We start from the raw sequence: 20,415 nt of genomic DNA, 5'->3' as shown, positions 1-20,415 counted from the left end.
AGTGTCGGTTTTCTTGGATAACCTTTGGTCCCTGGTTCGATACCCGGTGGAAGCATTTTAAGCTGTAGGTACAGTCCCGATTAGCCTTACTGTGCATAAAGTGGACTTAAAACACCAAATCAACCAACCAACCAAATCTTGAATCACCTTTGAATGTATTTTACTAAATAGCGTTGTCACTAACGACACACGATTAGAATAATTTGCCCGTACTACATATGATGTTTTGTGGTCATCAAAATGTTGGTGATGTTTTAAAACCATCCACATTCAACTTTTTCCCCCAGTTCTTAAAACTGGTTAAAACTTATGTTAATCGTGACGATTACATAACATAAATGAATGAGAAATCACTTATGTCCAGGTCGGCGATTGAATCTTGAACGAAAGTCACACACACACATATATATAATAAAACAAATTAATATTTGTTTGCCAAGTTGGTATTATAAGCAGGGAAAGTGATATCATGCAGAATACACCACTTAGAAAAGGTGAAAATCGTCATACTCTTAGAAATGAACTTTCATATTATTCGATATTTAATTAACTTCAGTTGGGAGGGCCCGAACGGAGGGTTAAGTGTCTGACTGTGGCCCCCACCTCCTGTCCCCGTTTGGCGTCGTCACTGACACACACACTTAAGAATTGCAAATCACATTTTTGATCATCTCGAATTATCGTCAAGCTGATGCAGACCAGACAAATTTCTCCTACATTTGACATATCGCCCAACTCTATCATGCAAATACTTGTGCTGTGGGACTCCAAGCAAGTTTATTAGAAAAGAAAACACAAGTGAATGTTCATGATCTATTGTATAAGTATTCGAATTATGTATCATGAAGGATATGTGAGCATCAGGTAAGTTCGTATACTAAATAAACAGTGGTAGGAAGATGGTAGACAAAGATTTTTCTGCCTACGTTAGATCTATCGTGTGCGTACATATGCAATGATGCATCAGTACAAGGAAGATTTTACAAGTGACCCAATTATGATGGGTAATCTAATGTAGCACACAGAACCCGAAATCCATAAATGATCGTTGATGTACTTTTGGTGCTTCAATTGACAGAGTTAAATGTGTAGTTTTGATTTCTTTGAAATGGTTGTGTCTGATCTTCTCAATTGATGCATTTCTGTGTGTCTTTTGATGCACCAAAAATGCATCATTAGCAGTTTAGGCACTTTAATGTGTTACTGGAGCCAAAAAAAAACATTTAATTGAAACATTTTGGGTTCCTTGTGTTTGTATGCATTACTTTGAATCTCTTCATTCCATATTAATGGTTATAAATTTGAAAGATAAAAACTCCCTTTGAAATCTTGGCAGTTTTATTGTGATAAGAAGAACATTAAAAATAAATTAAGAATATACAAGGCTTTTTGGTTCAATTACTTCATTTGTAGCGCGAACTTGAGGTTTTTGATCATCAGTGATCGAAGTGAAGGGAGTGCAGAATTTTTGCAAGGCATCCCCCCCAGCTATCTTATTGCCATCACGTTAAACTATAGGAGCATCCCCTCCAGTTAATCTCAAGGATCAACCAAACATCTCGTAATTAACATTTTCCACTTCTGACGTTCTTGCTCATGCTGTTCAAAACTTGGTATCCAGAGCTCTAGCATATAAGGTATCGTTGATCGTTGTAGATATACAGTATGCAGTAGTAGCACTAACAAGTTCTTGGTTATTACGTTCAGTCTGTAGAAATGGTTATGATAGTACAACTAATTAGTTTTCCAATCAAATTTGGCAAAATTTACAAAAAAAGATGTTTTTGAACCTTGTAGAATTTAGAGTGTGATCACTAAGTCATAACGTTGATGACATTTTGTGAAATAAATATTACGACTACTCGGCTTTTTGTTTACAATGATTAAATACTTAGTTGGAATTTTAACTGAAGTAGATGGGTTGAATCCAGAAACAAATTTTGTTCCTTTGCTTTGACAATTGTAATTTACAAAGAAGGTGATTTTGCAAGGCAATTGATTTACCTTAAATCGAGAAAAATGCAGTATTTCGCTCTTTTCACATGTTGAGATTCAATTATTTCACTACTATTTCGAAATTTCTCTGCTTGGAGAAGGAGAAAATAATAATAAAAATCATAATATCAGCGCAATAATAAACCATTTTTCAATTGCTTCAATTATTGTTTAAAATAAGCACATTACTCGAAATAGAGATATGCTTTATTAAATTATACGATAGGAAAGGGGATGCTTGTATGGATCAACATGGAGATAGTGCAGTAGGTTACGAATACTTGTGCAAATTTTCCTAGCTGGGTAATTCCTTATGAAAATTGCATTAACTGAGGATAGCATTTCCTGCATTCCCACCACTTCGAGCACTGTGTAAATGTACCATTTATCTTTAAGGGAGTTTGCACGCTGAAGTAGATTGTTTGTTCAGAGGATAAGCTCCCTATAATGGGGTTATTTATGAAAGTACTATCAACACAGCTCTGTCGATAATATGTGTATGCAGCGCACCTCTATAGAATTGATTTGTGGCTGCTTAGTAGTGATGTAGATGTTCTTACCGAAGTTTGCACCATTGTGCACAAGAAGTGCCCACTCATGGTAATAGAACTTCTAACAATTGTGCATTGCAATCGTTTTAAGTGACGAGAATCGACATCTACTCCATCCTACTCATTCAACATCCCCCAATCTTCCTTGATCATGTCGCATCCCTTCTCGGCAATCATCTGAGCCACGGCGTTGGTGTGGCTTCGAGGAATCCTGGGTGCGATGGAACAGTCTATGACCCTCAGCCTCTTGACGCCGTACACCCTGAGGCGGGGATCGACAATAGCATCTTCATCCGACTCTGGACCCATCTTGCAAGTTCCGACCTGATGATGGAAGAGCATCGTGTAGGTTCGAAGGTGGCATTCCCAGTAATCCTCGGAGCCGAAGGGAAAATTCTCGCAACCCGGAAGTGGGACGGTGTAGATGTCGCTACCGTACCTCCTCATCGCACTCGTTCTGCTCATCTTAAGGGTGAGCTTCAATCCTTCCATGGCCACATCGACGTCTCTTCTGCTCGTGAGGTAGTTTGGGTAGAACAGAGGTGGGTCGAAAGGGTCTTTGGATTTTAGTTTCAAGAACCCGGTGCTCTCCGGTTGCAAGATGGTGGGGAAGACCGTCCAAGTATCCTTACCCAGTATGGGTTTGAACACTTCATTGTACAACTCGTCGCTCAAGCCGTGGGAATATCTGATGCCACCTTTGTCAGAGTTCGTTGATCCTGGGGCAAAGATTAGCTCTATGTCAGGGTAACTATCTGCGTACTTGGTTCGTATGTAGCCTACAGCCTCGGCACCTCCAAACACCGTAAATGGACCTTTGCCGTTCACAAAGTAGTCAAAAGTGTTCCTCAAGTTTGTGATTCTCGATTCTATAATCCCTACCGTGTCGTTTACTAGAAAAGTCACTCCGCCGAACCCTATGTGGTCTTGCAGGTTCCGACCGACCATCGGCGCGTTGTGCACAACCGGGATTCCCAACTCCTCCAAGTGATCTCCCGGTCCGATGCCCGACAACATGAGTAGCTGAGGAGAGTTTAAGGTACCTGCGGAGAGAATGACTTCCTTCCTGGCTTCGACGAAATGAGACACGTCGCCCCTGTAGTACTCTACCCCGTACACTGATCTCGTCGATTCGTCGATCAACAACTTGGTGACTCTCGAATCCAGAGATAGGTGAAAGTTCGTTCTATTCCTGATGGGTCGGAGAAAGGCTTTCTCCGTGCTGCATCGCCTACCGTCTCGTGCTGTTCCCTGGAAGAAGGAGAACCCTTCCTGGAACTTCCCGTTGTAGTCCCTCACTTCGAAGCCCAACTCTTCCCCCGCTTCCAGAAAAGCCTTGGCCAGGGGCGTCGTGTAGGGAGAGTCCATCACCGTTTGGTACCCGCCTGTGGAATGGTAGCTGGTTTGAGCAAGGTTTGGATTTTTCTCGTCCTCCGACTTCTTGAAGTAGTGCAGAACGTCTCTGTAGCCCCAACCCGGGTTCCCCATGGCTTCCCAGGCGTCGTAGTCGCGTCGGTTGCCTCTGGTGTATAGAAGGTAGTTGATGACGCTCGTGCCTCCTAAAACTTTCCCTCGCGGCCAAATGCAGCTCCCTCCTTCCAGCCCTCGGCAGGCGTACGGGGAAGGTTCGGTCCAGTAGTTCCAGGTCATTTCCGGCACGTGGTCGACGTATGCGGCCAGAATCGGGACATCCGTGAGAATATTGTCGAAGCCTCCAGCTTCCAGTAGCAGCACCTTCCAGTCATTTACTTCGCTGAGCCTATTGGCCACCACGGCTCCTGCGGACCCACCACCCACCACGATGAAGTCGTACACGTCATCGGGAACCAGCACGTCCTTGTTCCTTCCGTCCACCACCGTAACGCCTGATCTGAAGATTGTCTCCAGGAAGTCCAAGAGAGATGTCGCAGTCGTCAGGGTTTGGTTTAGGGTGTAAGGCAAGAGCATGCCCAAAATCAGCAAGCACCATTTCCAAAGAAGCATTTTCCGTCTCAGTTCGATCCTCACGTCCAATATATACGGAAGTTCCTCGTCGAGTTTGAGAAGTGCGGTGCTTCAAAGCCTGAAAATAAAGAAAAACTCACATCAGCTTTCGCCACCTTCATCAGAAAAAGTATCGAAAATCTCCACACTATACCTTGTTTCTAATGAGTAATGATGGTCTCACATTGATCTGATCATCTGATTCACCTTGTTAGTTGTTGCTGTCGTTTATTTGTGCATCATTTGATAAGGAAATGGAAGAAATATCCATGACCACCATATTGAAGGTTTCAAACCGATATATTGATGAAGCCAGTGACGTAAAGGGTGAATTTAGCTTCATATTAATCAACCAATGAAATATATTTCCCAGATTTTGTGTATCCGACTAATTTTTTTGAGAAAATCTGCATCAAAAGAGAGACTGGGGGTTATAACCCATCGTAACCCTCCCATGGATCGTTGCCTAGGGTGACTGAGGAAAACCACTACAAAAAATCCCATTCGACATTCCAACGCTGAGTGAAGTGACTGCAGACAATGGCCAGTGGAAGAGTTGGTACGGGCAATTGAAGAACTGAACTGAAACCAAACCATCAACTATAATCTTTCTTAGCACCATAGCACCATCAGTGCAAGAACATTCCGTGCTAACACATAATACAAAAGAAAAGTGCATGATGATGTGCGTTCACACATCTTTGTAGGGGACTGAACAATTCGTCTTTTGCAATCCAAAATAGAAGTAGATAAGAATGAGACTTTAGTACTTTCGCTCTGATTTTTCGGAAGGTCTGCATCTTTAAACTGTAAATTTGCTTCTTTGTGCAATCTATAGAGGGTACTGAGCCAAGTATAAGGTTTGTTAGAGGGTTTGCACTCGCCGAAAATTATCTAATTGGTAGAATGTGTAGGAAAACAAGTTGGGAGGCTCTTTTCCAGTTTGATACTTAGTTCAAATGCCTGTAAGGAAATGAAGTGGGTAAAGTGCCTTCACTAGTTTTATTTTTGTAGAATAGAATTTTTTTCTATTGTTTTCAAATAATTACCCAATCATTTTTAAACGTTTTCAAATTTCATGACACTGACCTCCGTAGGGAAGTCGTTAGCATAGCACGCTAAGAAGCCAAGGGGTCTCGACCTGCGTGTTCTCTGTGAGTGTCCTTTCATCAATTTTATGATATCATTACTCATCCTTATCGTCGTGATTAGCCAAAAGTGGCAGAAATGCAACGTGTAACAACCTAATTCAATCAATCGACCAATCAAAGATTTTCACAATTAAAGATCACGGGAAAGAACGTGCTTTGTCCATTTTAACCAAATTGAGGTAAAGGTGCTATCAGATAGATCTCTGAAGAGTCTTTCTAACTAGGAGTTGTACAAGGATAGAACCTGCTATTTCCATCCATTACAAAGAGGTCTTGATTGTGTATACAGGGAAAGAACGTGCCCTCTTGTAAAACCAATGAAATGGACAAATCACGCTCTTTCCTTGTGGCCTTCAAATGGAGAGGACTACAAGATATTTTATCAGTTCTACTTGCATGTGGAAAGTTATAGGCGAGAACGGATTTATGTGTAAATACATATTTATGTATGAACCTGAAATCAGTTATAGTTTGTAATATCTTTGTACATCCCGGCATGTAGACTCGAAAAATTCAGTTTTTAATTTACATATTTGTACATATATTAGGTTTTGACTCATATTTTACATATTTTAGTTATTTATACATATAATTTCCATGTTTCAGAACATTTCTCAACATTTACTCTATATTCGGCAAATAACTAAATGTCCCCGTGTAACCGAAAGAGTTGAGTGAATTTCTTGCGAATAACTGACAAATTTGAAATACGTTCCCATTACTTCTTGCGACATTGAACGCAGTTTAAGTCTCGAACACTTACAACAACATTTTGTTATTCATTGTTTTGGAACATTAAAAACAATGTCAATGTAAGCGTACTGTATTTTATGTAGCTCGTGTAGTGTGTTATATTATTAAAATGGTCATTTTTTACAATTTTAAGTACATATTTAACTCCATATTATGGTGAAAATAACTAAATATATATTTAGCACATTTTCAATACATATAAATCCATTCCCTTGGAAATAAGAAACTGATCAAAGTTATGAACTTTCATTATCTAGCAAAGGCCTTTCAGCAAACTTAGAAAACCAGAAACGCATACTAAAATATCGGAAGTACCACCCTTGAGACCGAGTACGTACTTATTACGAGTTGCCTTGTACAAAGAAGACAAACAAAACATTCCTCATGTAATATCATGTTAGACATTATCGTATCCTGAATTCCACTAAAGGTGCTAAATTATAAGGAAATATGTTCTCACTGATAGAACAAATACCACCTTTGAAACAAACTGGTAGTTTTGTGCATACTTACAACCACTTATTCATGGGCATAGCAAGTAACTGACCTTTCATAAGAATATTCAACCAGTAGCAGTATCTTGTCTGACCTTCAGAAATATTGTCTTTATCTTCACTGCAAACATATCCCATTTTAAAAATATTTATTTCTTTATGGCAAATTCCATTGCGACGGATGTGACATTCAGACAAATTTACATTCATTTTTAAATTATTTTCTTAGCACCTTCAAATATGTAACTCTATCAAGTCATGTAATTTCATTTTTCTTGATTTCAGAATATTCCTCCCCCTTCTCAATTTTTAGCTACAGAAAATACATTTTTTTGTAATTTTGACGGGTATTAGGACCTTCCTCAGACTTTCAGAAAACACTGTGAAACTGTGTGTTTACTGAAACAATGTTATTTTATTTTCACAAAACAAACTTTAAACGACATTTAGATGCTTTTAGTTTCTAAAAATATTACTACATACTTCTTTTTATAAACATTTTTTGCCTGTGACGGGTGTGACAAATTTAGTCACGGGTGTGACACCATACACATGATTTACTTTGTAGGATTATGGAACAATGCAAAAGACTATGAAAATTATCATATATAGATTCTTCAAACTAAGCTTTGTTTCAGAGATGAAGTAGGATGCTTCAGAGCTTAAGATATAGAAACAAAAAATGAGACAATTAGAACGAAATTAGAATTGATTTAGATTTATTATGGTATATTACTATATCAAAATGAAACTAAATTAAGTGAAATCACCACATATAAAATCCCACTTCTACTATAAATATTGATAGGTTTGAAACAATGTTACTTAAGAGCCACGAAACTAATGTTTATATTATGTGGACAGAGAGGGAGATCTTGAAGTAGGAATGCAGGTGCGACTTCTGATCATTGCTGAAAGACATTGGCCGGGAGGAAGTCGTGGCTGATCCGGGAGTAGCGTTGGTGGGGTGTGAGGAGAAGGTGGTGTTGAGGACTAAGTGGCGTGCTGGATGTGAGGAGGTACCAGGAACGGACAGAGAAAGTATTAGGAAAGCGACAGGGGGTCTACTTCTAGTGCACTTTCGGGTCCGCATGGTCAAGGTGTTTTAATAAATATTGAAAAGGATCAAAAGTGGGTGTCTCTACTGTTACATTCCGGGGTGCCAATAGGTAGTTCAACAATTAATAAATCCACATTTTGCTTGGTTTCTCCTTTAATTTAATTTCATAAGTGATACTTTGAATAAAAATAAAATTAACCTTGTTTGTTCACATTCACATGGAATGGCTCTTGTATGCCTAATTTCTTGTTTTCCAAAGTTAGGGGTCTCGGGTTCGAATCCCGGCCAGAATATTGGTGTCACTTCAAAAATGTCATCATATGATCACTCATCCTCACCTCCATCGTCTCGATAAACCAAAAGTATCAGAAAATGATGCTGAATAATAAAATACAAAAATAGTGATCGTGTTTCTCAAAATGAGCTTGTAATTTTTAGTTTAACTTATAACCGAATATATCAGTTCGCCGTTCTTGCTATGTTATTCTCATGCAAATTTTCAATCTTATCTAGATTTCTTTAGAATGTAGGTCATTTGATATTATATATTAAAAGGCAATGTACAGTACAATTTCATTACATTTCTTTAGTGATTTGATTATTTATTTGGTTTATTTTACTTCGCTTTTCTGCCACTTTTGGCTAATTGCGAAGATGGGGATGAGTGATGATATGATTAAATTGATGAATGGACATTCACAAATACCCATGTCCACGCCAAGATTCGAACCCGGGATCCCTGGCAGTAATTTGATTATTTTATACTTCGAGAGCATCATCGTGGCTATAAATGTAAATAATACGCCTGATTAATAGAATTTATTCACCCACAAAAAATGACTTTAGATTTACCCCTAGGTTCGCAGGACAAATCGAATATTGTGTTTTTTTATATATGTTAAACTAACCTTGAAGTTTGTGATACATCGGCAGGTTTTCGAAGCATTATGCTGTAATCAAGATATGTTTCAATGCGAAAATAAAGGAAAATTATTTAGATTATAATAATTTTTGTTCCTTTTCTGTGTCATCCTAAAATCATAGATATGTAAAATATGATTTTTAAACAACAGATTTTTTTAAACATGTTTTAGATTTTTTAAAACAGATAAATGCCAAAAAGACTTATGCCGGCCCCCGTGGCGGAGTGGTTATCACATCGCGCTACGACGCCAGGGGTCCCGGGTTCGAATCCCGGTCTGGGCATGGATGTTTGTGAGTGTCCAGTCATGAATATCATCATGCCATCACTCATCCCCATCTTCGTAAATTAGCCAAATGTGACACAAAAAGCGAAGTAAAATAAAGCAAATCAATCAAAAATACTTATTTTCTAAGAATAATGATTAATAAGGAATCTGTTAACCAGTGGCGTAGCGTTATAGTATGCCCGTACGCCCGGCGTTCCCAGATTTAAAATTTCAAAAATGCTTAAATGCTGTGATTATAAAGTAAAACGTGACTAATTTGATATATGTTTGACCTTCATGGCATTATAATAGCTATTTTTCGCGATCCGCTTGCAACGCTCCACTCTCAACACTCGTTCTAGCATCTCTTTTCAATGCCTTTCCCGGCCGGACGCCGAGCAGGTTCGGCGTACAGGATTCTATATTTCTTGCTGCCTCTCTGGAGGGAAAGCTTCGATTTGTACAGCACGTGCGTAAATGGTCTCTCTTACGCCAGCGTACGAGAGGTCTACCGTGATTGGTTCATGTGACCCTTCCTGCCTTCTGAAGCAGATGACAGCGTCAGAATTTTTACCCGGTTCTTCGCTCTTCGCGCTCATGCAACTCGTGCTATGTGATGCTACAATACGCAATATTGACTGACGTAACTTTACCAATCTCAAATATACTGCTTCTTAATGGCCACTGCATTGTATAATTTATCGCACGAACAGCGATGTGTATTAGAAACTAAAAGATCAACACAGTTTTTTTCAAATAAGTTGGTGAAGTCCTCGTGATAGAAATTCAGCCTGTGGCTGCTCTACCACTTAACCCGCAAAACTATTATTTTTTTATTGTATTTTTTCGTTATTATCAAACTACTTAATAATGAAAAACTAAAATATGCTGACCAAGGCAGTAATTTATTTTATAAAAAAACATAAACTAACGTAACGTTTCAACCTTCTAGCAAGGTCTTCTTCAGACTCTGTATCAAGTACAAAAGTAACCAGATACCACAAAAGACCATTATATATACACAAACATTACTCCCTCCAGACTATTTAGAAAGTTGTTTGGAACTTTCTAGCAGATGACTTTCACTTTGCCAACTTCACTTTCACCTAAAAGGCTAAACACAATTACTTCCATATAGAATGTGGTTGGGCTTTTAATCTCACACTCTTTTCCCTTCATTTTTCTTCCTTCTCCTTTCCTCTTTCTCTCTTGTCCTTTCCACTCTTTCCAACATCTTCTTCCATTCTTTGTTTAACTTCAGTCCCCCATTCCAGTTCATTGTGTCTTCTTCACCTTTCTTCTCTATTTCCTTGGCTTCCTTCCATTTTCTCACTAGCATTCTCTTCTCCCTTCCTATCTGCTTAGCCTCATCCCACTCTATGTCATGTCCTGTTTCTCTCGTGTGTTTAAATATTGCATTTCTCTCTCTCTTAAGTCGTACATCATCCCTATGTTGTTTCAACCTGTCTTTCAGCCTGTTTTTCGTTTCTCCTATGTACACACTCTGACATTCTTTACATTTCACTTCGTAGATAATCCCTTCCTCTTCCTCTTCTCTGTTTTCTTTTTTCTTGTTAGCATTCCTCGCAATTCCTAAGATGCTTCTCCCTCCCTTCCTGTATGTTTTAACTCCCGCTTTCCTAAGCACTTTGCATATCTTTTCTGTGGTCTTCCCCATACTCCTTATTCCAAACCTTTTCTCCTCTTTTTCTTTCTCTTCCAATTCTCCCCTGCCCGTTTTCTTACTTCTTCTGTTTATGTCCAATCTGTCCTGCTTCTCATAGCCATTCTTTTCCAGCTGTTTCCATAGGCTATTTATTTTGCCTTCTTTTTCACATTCTTTCATGCATATTTTCTTGATTCTGTCCTCCATATTCTTTATAAAATTTCTTTTTGTCACCTCACTTACATCACTTCTTTTGTGGCAGAATACCCCTGCTGCACACTTCTTCTGATGCCAAGCGGTTTCAATTTCTTGTCCTCTTTTCCTTTTCATCAATATATCTAGATAGCTTATCTTGTCTTCTTCTTCTATTTCAAGTTCCAATAATATCCCTCTTTCTTCATCTTGAATTTCTTTGACAAAAATGTCAAGCTGCCTCTTGGTTCCCTTCCATATGCCAAAGCAGTCGTCCACATATCTGCAAAACAGAATTATTTTGTTACCTTGCTAGAAGGTTGAAACGTTACGTTAGTTTATGTTTTTTTTATAAAATAAATTACTGCCTTGGTCAGCATATTTTAGTTTTTCATAATCATGGAAACAAGGCTTAATGGTGTTATAATTGGACATTTTCCAAGGCTGATGAGGAAAATTAACAACTGGAAGGACTTGAAGAGGAAAGAAATACACAAAGACGAACAAGAGAAGTTTCTGAGAAAATGTTTGGAGAGAGGCACAGCGCCTAAAGGATTAAAAATAAGTAAGAAGGGAGTGGTTTGCAACACCAAGAGATGGAGGATATTGGTTCAGAAAATGGAAAAAGAACTGATATGGAATGAAATAAGGGCAAGAAGAAAGGAGTTAAAGATAATAAAGGAGAACCTGACAAGAATTGAAAAAGCTATTGAAGATGGTCTCACCATTTTTACGAGAGAATATACATTTCATGAAATGAAAATCTGGCAGGAGCAATTTAGAGAGAAAATGAAAATAAAATTGAAGAAGAAAGGAGAGGGACTAGGATGGAAAGAAGAAAGAGGAGAAGAGGAAGAAGAAGAGGATACCAGAAGAAGAGTTGTGGTAATAGGGAATGTAGACCTAACAAAAGAAGAGGAAGCTTTTTTAAAACTAGGTAGAGGTTTCAAAGTTAAGGAAAGAAATGTAGATTATGAGGAAGTTATATATGACATTGAAGAAGCAGTGCTCCATATAAAAGAAGAACCAGAAAGAGACAAGATTAGAAGAAGAACAGCAGCCATACTGAAGAAAGAAATGGGAAAACAAGGAAAAGTAGATAATTTGAGTCAAAAAGAAAGGGAAGGGATGAAGAAAATAAAGACAAGAAATGATGTGGTGATAGAGCAGGCAGATAAAGGAGGAGCAATTGTGGTGATGGAAAGAGAATGGTACGAGAGGAAGTTTGAAGACCTAAAAGAAAATGGATATGAGGGGATTTGTGGAACAGGTGAAGAACAAACTATAAAAGAAAGAATCATGAAAGATTGTAGGAGGAGAGGATTCAAGAAATGCATAAAGGAGACAGGAAGACTACCAAGTTTGAAAGGCTTTCCAAAGATACACAAAGAAGAGATAAAGTTAAGACCAGTAATGAACTGCAGAAACAATATTTTGGAACCCTTAGAAAAGAAATTAAAGAAAGTTATTGACGTGTTAGTAACACAGCAAGAAAGCAGAGCAGTTAAGAATAGTGAACAAGTAGTAGACCTCATAAAAGGACTTAAGTTAAATGAGATGAAGACGACAATGTTTAGCTTAGACGTGAAAAGTATGTTCCCGAGCATCAAGAGGGGACACATTTTGGACATTATTAAAAAGAGAATGGGACAAGAAATTATAGGAGAATGGGATAGTGAAAGGGTAGTGAAGGCGCTGGAAACCATTTGGAATAACGGTTACAGTATAATGGGAGATAAAATAATGTTAATGAGTGAAGGACTAAATATAGGTTCCAGTCTAAGCCCAGCATTGGCTGAATTGGTTATGAATGAATGGGAAAAGAAAGTGATAGAAAAGGGAGGTGACAAAATAATTCTGTTTTGCAGATATGTGGACGACTGCTTTGGCATATGGAAGGGAACCAAGAGGCAGCTTGACATTTTTGTCAAAGAAATTCAAGATGAAGAAAGAGGGATATTATTGGAACTTGAAATAGAAGAAGAAGACAAGATAAGCTATCTAGATATATTGATGAAAAGGAAAAGAGGACAAGAAATTGAAACCGCTTGGCATCAGAAGAAGTGTGCAGCAGGGGTATTCTGCCACAAAAGAAGTGATGTAAGTGAGGTGACAAAAAGAAATTTTATAAAGAATATGGAGGACAGAATCAAGAAAATATGCATGAAAGAATGTGAAAAAGAAGGCAAAATAAATAGCCTATGGAAACAGCTGGAAAAGAATGGCTATGAGAAGCAGGACAGATTGGACATAAACAGAAGAAGTAAGAAAACGGGCAGGGGAGAATTGGAAGAGAAAGAAAAAGAGGAGAAAAGGTTTGGAATAAGGAGTATGGGGAAGACCACAGAAAAGATATGCAAAGTGCTTAGGAAAGCGGGAGTTAAAACATACAGGAAGGGAGGGAGAAGCATCTTAGGAATTGCGAGGAATGCTAACAAGAAAAAAGAAAACAGAGAAGAGGAAGAGGAAGGGATTATCTACGAAGTGAAATGTAAAGAATGTCAGAGTGTGTACATAGGAGAAACGAAAAACAGGCTGAAAGACAGGTTGAAACAACATAGGGATGATGTACGACTTAAGAGAGAGAGAAATGCAATATTTAAACACACGAGAGAAACAGGACATGACATAGAGTGGGATGAGGCTAAGCAGATAGGAAGGGAGAAGAGAATGCTAGTGAGAAAATGGAAGGAAGCCAAGGAAATAGAGAAGAAAGGTGAAGAAGACACAATGAACTGGAATGGGGGACTGAAGTTAAACAAAGAATGGAAGAAGATGTTGGAAAGAGTGGAAAGGACAAGAGAGAAAGAGGAAAGGAGAAGGAAGAAAAATGAAGGGAAAAGAGTGTGAGATTAAAAGCCCAACCACATTCTATATGGAAGTAATTGTGTTTAGCCTTTTAGGTGAAAGTGAAGTTGGCAAAGTGAAAGTCATCTGCTAGAAAGTTCCAAACAACTTTCTAAATAGTCTGGAGGGAGTAATGTTTGTGTATATATAATGGTCTTTTGTGGTATCTGGTTACTTTTGTACTTGATACAGAGTCTGAAGAAGACCTTGCTAGAAGGTTGAAACGTTACGTTAGTTTATGTTTTTTTTTTTTTTTTTTTTATAAAATAAATTACTGCCTTGGTCAGCATATTTTAGTTTTTCATAATCATGGAAACAAGGCTTAATGGTGTTATACTTAATAATGTGTGAATGGAAATGTTTAGCATTCATTTGAAAACTCTTAACATCGAATGGTCTCTGGAGAAAATTATTTTAAAATGTTTATCAGCATTCTCAAGATGTAATAAACAGTGTTCTGAATTACTAATCGGCACTGTTACGTCAGCAGAGTGTACGATATTTGGATCATCCATTCTGCTTTTCACAGTGCGCCAAGACGACAGAGGTCCCTGGTTCGAATCCCGGCGTGAGCACGTGTGTTCTTTGTCAGTGTCCCTTCATCAATATCATCACTCATATTCGCAATTAACCAAAAGTGGTAGAAAAGCGAAATAAAATAAACCAAATCAATCAGTAGTTGGATCGCCCACAACAAAGACGTCTACTGTTGTGCAGAGGCGCTTGTGATTCAGGTAGGTTTTTAATGACTTGCGTCATGCAGAAATATATAAAAAAAGGTATAGAACACCAGAGTTCAAAACATCCGTGGCATAGTGAGGCATCTAATTTTCTAGCTAAAACATGCAATGATGATGTTTTATTGAAAACCCAGCTTACTTCAGGCAAATAATACCTGTGGCGACTAATACCATAAATAAATTATTAAGCAAGAAAGGGCCGACTCTTCCTTCGGACTTGGCGTTCCCACCCGAAATGTCCATGCTACGCCACTGCTGTTAACCTATATCTTCTCAGAGTACACTGCGTGATGACGTCAAGTTGATTATCATCCATTGATTTGCATTATTCGTCAAATAGCGCCTAAAGATCTTATTTCTTTCTAAATAAATTATGCTATACTTGCTGTAAATTATCGAATGGAAAAATCTGTACATATTATATGTAGTGTACTTACGTATTCGGTTTGTGAAAGAATAAACCAATTCAATTCAAATAAAGAGGAACCAAACAAAAAATAATTAGTCAACATTCAAGATGTCAATAGTGCGGAGTGCTGTAAATTATCGAATGGAAAAATCTGTACATATTATATGTAGTGTACTTACGTATTCGGTTTGTGAAAGAATAAACCAATTCAATTCAAATAAAGAGGAACCAAACAAAAAATAATTAGTCAACATTCAAGATGTCAATAGTGCGGAGAGCTTGTAGAAACTAAGCCAATTTTTGTTTGGATACAAAATGCATACTTGAACACCAATCATTACTTTTGTCATCGTTTGCCTGATAACAAAAGGATAACGACTGCCTCATAGGAAGAGAGTAGCAAATTGCTCTTCCTTCCTCTAATTTGTGCTGGTTATTTTCTAAGCAGGTCTCGTGTCCTTCATTTTACTCTTTTGTAAGTATTTAACTACAACACAAATACTATTATCGTTGTTCGACTCTTGACTACAGATAATGGCACGCGTGCATCCGAAGCTCCCTACATGGTGTTTGGAAATTTTCGTGTGGCGCAGGTTGGAAAGTCCACACACATTTCCATATAACTGTTAAGGATGTCTTTTATCAATTAAGACTATCCAAGGTTAATTAAACGTAAATTCGATTGGATATTATATACACGAAACAACGAAACTGTTAAAAGTATTATAATTCTTCACACAGTCAATTGCTTCTTCACATGACGTCACTCATGTCCCACATCAGAGCCTGCCCTATGGAGGGGTAAATCGGGAACTCAACAGAGGCCCTGCGTTTCAAGGGGCCTGACGCCAATTAAAAAAAAATGTTTGTGTACGATCTTCTTCTAAAAGTATTACATGAAAATCTTGTTCATATATTTCTGTCAAAAATGGTAAATATGCACTATTCGTTAAATTAAAGAATGAAATCATGAAGTGAAAATATTATTTTTTATGAAACAGTGTAAGTTTAGTACAGCGTCAAAATTCAGTAAAAATAACCAAAGAATACTATAATAGATTAAAAAATTGCCACTTTCAAACGGAAAGTAATCATAGTTTGATAGTAAAAACAGCCAGTTTTGTAATTAAATATAATGAACCTCGCATCAATGGATACCTGGGGGAAAGCCTCTGGGGAGGGGGGTAAAGGCGGCTGGAGCGTGGTGCTGATTACATCACCTACAAAATGGCAGAGATTGAAAATGTGTGGGACCCTACTCCCACATCTCCAAAATGTGCCTTCATGGCACGGGGAACTTTGCCTTACCTTGAACCTCGCATCAGTGTCACATCCGAAATGAAAAGAAACACTAATTGAGAACTTTTTTATTCTCCTCCCATAATTTTTGGTTTTAACCTTCAACATGTTCTGCTTCCTGTTCTTACGTAATAATACGAAATATATAAATTAATTTTTATTCATTGTTACATTGTTTATATTGTGATAATATACTTCAGACTAAGGGACAGAAATTTCTGATTTTTCAGATCTCTGAATTTTTTTTATTTCTCGCGTATGCCCCAGGTTGCACACCCAACTAGGGCCGGTCCTGTCTCACATGACTCACCGCGTTGTGTGTATGTGAGAGAATGAGGGATAGAGTGAAAGGACACTCGTCGGTTGTATGGAACCCAAGCTACTGACTCTCAATAGAACTGTTACAACCCGGGATTGTCAGTGACTGTACATATCCAGCATATCACATTGGTACGTGATCTAGATAATATTTTCCTTAGATCCAACGGGACAAACAAAATAATAATTTCCAGTTCGTTCATCGCATCGTACAGTGAATTTTCTTTTAGGTATCACCAAGAAATCACGTTCCCCCAAACTCCACAACATACAGTCCCCACCAGATTCAGCTGTTAATAAATTATTAAAATATTTGTAATTACCTGGTTTGTCTTTTTGGTTCTAACAATCCAAAGACGTTCAATCCATTGAACTTTTAGATACAATTGTAGCGCTTCAGGAGTTCTCCATGGTTGACTTAAGAGAATACACATATTCAGTAAATGAATCAGTTTTAGCTGAACAGGACTCGAAAAAGAGATTAACCTGAGAAGGACCTGTTTCTGAGAGAATCCGTTGTCACGTACATAACCTAAGCAACACAAACTTCGTTCATAATATGGCCGTGCGAACACTTCGAACACATATTGTGAGATAAATTTTGTATGTACGTGAAATTGTATGATAAGGATCTTCCATGCACTAGTTTCAAGTTGCTCGACTGTTCAAGGTGAATTGTCTAAATCTACAAAAGAACTTACATGCAACAAGTACAATGGATAAGAAACAGCAATCTTTATTGAGTGAAATCATGAGACAAGGAACTTCAGCGGATAGGCCACAGTTTGAAATGGAAAAATGAAAGTTATTTCTAGCATATTTAGCAGTGGCGTCTCGTGGCCTCAAATTTGGCCGGGGCTTATTTTTTAAAGAATTTAAAATATAATGACAATTCACATGATTACAAAAAAAGCAGGTATTGTTGTGAAACATACCTTTCTACGAACGTTGACTCCTGTTCTTCTGCTCAGCAAATTTTGTTATTACTTTTTCGTTGAAGCCCTCTATGTTTGAAATGTATTCTTTCTCTATTGTAAGCAAGTGCCAAGGCATTTGGTCTGTCTTGTCCCATTGCATTTCTTAAGCAGGTTTTAATACGCTTCAATGTGCTGAAACATCGTTCAGATTCAGCTGTTGCCACTGGAGTTATTAAAAATATGTTTGTCATTTTTAATGTTTCTGAAAAGTACCCTCTTTATAATTTTAAATAAAAAATGAATGCAATCTACTGATAGAGTTTATGTTTTTCAACTCTTCACTACAATAAAGAACACGAAGTTCCCTCTTTAGTTTTCCCTCTTCTATGAAGGGATAATAAATCTAGGAAGATGCCTCTGTTTAAAGATTGTTCTCTTTCATTATGTCCTCGTAGAGCAAGTTCATGTCGACCACAGAATTTTAAGCAATCGATAATTCTATTTAATATATGCCTATTTTTCCGGACAAATTCATTGTGCCTTGTAATTGACAGCCTATGTCCTTCATCAATTTGTGTTCGAACATCAACCCTGCCAAACTCACTCAAACATAGCGAATGAAAGCCACCACAACACTACAGTACAACACGCGAGATCGACGCGACGCAACGGAACTAGCCCCGAATCAGCACTTAAATCCATTGCACGCTTCCCTTCTCTCTCTGCTAACATGTGACCTTCACTGTAGCGTAGGTGGGTGCAGACCACGCCTTCCTTTGCGACGTGCCCCGGAAAGCGATAATTGACATCAATGCCGCTAGGAGCGCTGTCGTATCCATTGCAACAGACGATGAATTTACGTGGGTAAGAATCGCCTTTTAAAAGACTGTGTGATAGTTATGCGTTATGGTGATTGATAATTACGTCAATACGTCCGTTTTTCTTTAGGGGCTAAGCCCCGGAAGCCCCAAGGGACGAGACGCCACTGATATTTAGTAGAAATTTTACATACACACATATCCATGCATATATACATACATACGAGATGTCATCGTACAACACCGACAAGCTTTCAAAGGAGTGGCGTAACCACAGGTGGGAGACACCACCCCCAATCTTGGACGAGAATCAATTCTAAGGGGGGTGGGGGACATTGAAGTTAAAAAAGCAAGACCAGCAGAATCTAAGAGTAGCAGCACAAAAGAATACTCAAGATAGTTTTCACGTATTTCTTCCACGTTTTCTTCCAGACTGCCAGGGGCACCAGCGGAGGGGGGGGGGACACAGATGGGAAATTTCCCCACCCCCTCAATTTCAAATTTTACACAAATAAAAATACATTTCGTAAAAGGTTCTTCCTCGCTTTGCTCGCAAGCACCATATCTGCTATTCTCATAGTCCAGCCGGCCCCTTGTGGCTGAGTGGTTAGCACATCGCGCTGCGGCACGAAGGGTGCCGGGTTTGAATCCCGCTCGGGTATGGTTGTTTATAAATGTCCATTTATCAATTTCATCATTTCATCACTCATCCCCATCTTCGCAAATTAGCCAAGAGGCACAAAACGCGAAGTAAAATAAAATAAATCAACTTAACTCGTATGGTCCAAGTTCAGAGCCATAGCTTGTGCGCGGCGGGAGTCATCCCTGGGAGCCGAACGATCTAAATGAAAAATAAATTGTAAAAGAGAATGCCTTGGTGCGTCGTGAGATTATTTGCACCCTATTAAATCAATATTGTTTTCAGTTCGCAAAAATTTGGATCAATTTTTTTTTCTCGATCGCTTCGCTCGCAATATGTTTATTTTTTGTAACATTGTAAATTACCAAAGAGATAACATAGTTGGCTATGTACTTCAGACTGTTGCTGCTAAACAGTTTTGTCTTAAATGAAACAATTGTTTTGAGGAAAAGAAGGACACACATTTGAGAGACAATTTATATATTTTTTGCTATTAGTTTGTTATGAGGCCGATGAATTGATTATATAATATAATATATTTAAATAATATATTAAGAAACTTTGAATACGTACACAATTTAGTGTTATTTTACGTCGCTACATGTTGCATTTGTGTAAAACATATGTTGTACAAAAATGATTATATTGCATACAATTAATAGTACTAATTCCTGTACGAACCTTTAAAGTGGCGCGAAGAAGTCTCCAGGGGCTTGATAACTCGACACTGACAAAAATTTTGCATTTCACGAAGTATACAAGTTGCCACGGCAATTAACGGTGGGAATTCAGAACTCCATACATCGCCCCTCAATGTGTACTGCATTTGTTATGGAACATGTCGGCCTTGTCTCCAAGTTCTTTCGATAATAGGCTTGCTCTTACCTACACTTTGTTTAGATACAGGGAAAACAAAGAACATACACATTTAAGTTGCTTCGTGAGCGGATCCACGGGGGAGGCGATAGGGGTGATCACCCCTCCCAAGTGCCAGACTTCTGGATATAATATTATGACTAATTTTCTTGAAGAATATTCTATCCTTTATCACCAAGTTTAACAGCCTCGAGAATTTTTTTAAAGTTTGATTTAAGTCCACTTTATGCTGAACATAGGCTAATCGGAACTGGACCTACAGTTCGAATCTCTGCCTGGAAATGGGTGATCTTTGTGTGTGAGAGTCCCTTCATCAATTTCATCCTGTCATCACTAACCCTCATCTTCGCGATTAGCCAAAAGTGTCAAGAAAGCGAAGTAAAATGTACCAAATGAATCGATCCGAACACTGTCACTGTGCAATATTGGGTATCGAACTCAGGACCCCTTGATTACAAGGCGACGTTACAACCTTGTCACAGGGGAAAATAATAGGGTTTAATTACATTCAAATAT

At 38.3% G+C, this 20,415-nt stretch overlaps 1 pseudogene across 1 annotated transcript; it reads right to left on the bottom strand.

Moving 5' to 3' along the window:
* Positions 1–1,555: 1,555 nt before the first annotated feature.
* On the bottom strand, positions 1,556–19,758 carry LOC145992246 (glucose dehydrogenase [FAD, quinone] pseudogene; annotated as a pseudogene). The gene is made up of 2 exons (XR_014442158.1): positions 19,705–19,758; positions 1,556–4,608 (listed from the first exon to the last, which is right to left on the bottom strand). The product of XR_014442158.1 is annotated as a glucose dehydrogenase [FAD, quinone] pseudogene (transcript).
* Between the last annotated feature and the right edge of the window lie 657 nt (positions 19,759–20,415).

The sequence above is a fragment of the Lepisma saccharinum genome, chromosome 9 (genome assembly GCF_977018435.1).
Source record: "Lepisma saccharinum chromosome 9, izLepSacc3.1, whole genome shotgun sequence".
Classification (NCBI taxonomy): domain Eukaryota; kingdom Metazoa; phylum Arthropoda; class Insecta; order Zygentoma; family Lepismatidae; genus Lepisma; species Lepisma saccharinum.
The sequence above is the reverse complement of the archived record's forward strand: the minus strand, read 5'-3'. Positions and strand labels throughout refer to the sequence as shown.